A 2093-nucleotide genomic window follows, 5' to 3' on the forward strand; every position below is an offset into this window, starting at 1 on the left:
ATAAACATAAATAAACCTGAGAGCTGACACGATATTACAGGTTTTCAAAACAGGTAGGCTAATCCCCTCATCATGTCAGATCAGTAATTTAGAACAGCACCATGACTACAGAGAAGACTGCTATGAAGGTGTGTGCACATACACAATTTTAAGTAATGTGACAGCTTTATCACAAAATGTGTTTTTCTTGAGAAGATGAATAGAAATCTATGTTCTCATCTGCTCCAAACAATGGGCCAGTTTGTACACGCGGTTGCCAATTAAATCTTAAGACTCTTTCCATTTTAGAGAAAAATAGAATGTTATAACTTAACCCTTTCCTTTTTCATCCCAAAGGAGAACATTCAGAAAGTACCAATGCTGAGTATTTCATGTTTTTGATACAATTTATCATGGTTCATAACAGCACGTCTTTTTTCCAGAAAACGAATAACTTCACCTATCCCCTGTGAAAAGAAATTATGACTAATACTCTGAATACTTTCTTGAGCACATCAGTTACATTTATGGAGTGTGAGAGCCAAAATAGAGTGACACAGAATGGAATGGGGCTTCAGGGCATGGGGACAGCAAAGGGCCCGCCACCGTTTCAACTGTAATGCTGAGAAAATATTCATCCCTAATCATGATCCCAAGCCATGCAGGGGCATCTCATGAGCTCCCTCAGGAAGCTCAGCCTCCAACTAAGTACCTGGGTTTGCATCTCACAGAGCATGGAGTTCCTGCACTCAAGGATTCTACAGACCAGAAGAGAGAAAAGCCACAGAATATTAAATGTGAGACACAGAGATATTTCCATTCCATCCACTCTGCACCGTGGGCAGACACAGGTCTCTATGTGTGTCAGCCTCCTGCTGCAGGTCCATCTTCCTGAGGCCAGCTCTGCCTCTGACTTGCTATGTAATTGACTATAAAGTAACAAAACAAAAAAGGGACAGCGCTTATATGTCCAAATGCATCAAAGTCATCCAGTTGGGATGCTTCATGAAGCTGTGTACTTAGGACAGCAAGACTGGCGTCCCCAAAAGAGTCCAGCCATGGTGGTGGCCACGATGATGGCCTCAATGGTTACCACGATACACTGACACTTGCCCCTGTGGGGTGGGCTTGCTGGAAGGGGAGGAAGCCCAGAGGGGTCAGTTCTGAGGCTACAAGAGAGATGGGGAATAGTGGAACAGAGTAGGGGGCAGCCCGCACCATGGGTGCCCAGGGCATGGGGAGCACAGGCCTACTGTCTCCTGTTTTGCCTCCTTGGTTCTTTCTCATCTTGTTAAAGAGTGGCAGGATTTATTGTTCCTCCCTAACTTTCACAGGCAATCTTCTACTCAGGTGTTTTTGTTTCTCCCTCTCTCTCTCAAAGACTTTTTTCAGGTAGTTCTGAAACTTTGCAAAAAGGTACCTAGGTGTGGGCTTTTTTTTTTTTTTTTTTTTGTCATCATGCTGGATGACCAGAATACACTTTTTTTCTGGCTGGTCACATTCAGTTCTGGAAATGTATTTTTAATTTTTTAAATTTTTTAAAATTTGATTTGTTTCTCCCTTCCATTCCATCTTTCCTCTTTCTGAAATGTCTACAGTTTGGATGTTCTCATGTGATCCTCTATTTATCTCTCTTCTTCCCCCACTCACTTTTCCTCTCCTTGTCCTTCCATTTTTCTTTCTGGATATGTGTCAACTTCATCAGCTAATTTTTTTTATTTTTGGCTTTCATATATTGGGATGTCTAAATCCCTTTTCTTGTTATGTTTGATTCTTTTCTATAGCATCCTATATTTGTTCCCCATAGGTCGTATCTTCTCTTATCTCTCTGAAGTCATTCATTACATTTATTTTCTTAAGTTTATTTTGTACCTATGTTGTCTGTTTCCTGCGGTGTTTTTTCTTTCTGTTTGAATCTCTGTTACTCAGTTAAAGGCTTTATATAGATGCATGGTTAGTCTTGGCTGTCTGTTCATATTTACAAATGAGACCCTGAGAAGAATACTGGATCCATTATAAGAGCAGGGCTTAAAGCCAGACACAGTGGTACATGCCTGTGGTCCCAGCTCAGGAAGCTGAGGCAGGAAAATTGCTTGAGCCCAGGAGTTTGAGGC

The sequence above is a fragment of the Nomascus leucogenys genome, chromosome 3 (genome assembly GCF_006542625.1).
Source record: "Nomascus leucogenys isolate Asia chromosome 3, Asia_NLE_v1, whole genome shotgun sequence".
In the NCBI taxonomy this organism is placed as follows: domain Eukaryota; kingdom Metazoa; phylum Chordata; class Mammalia; order Primates; family Hylobatidae; genus Nomascus; species Nomascus leucogenys.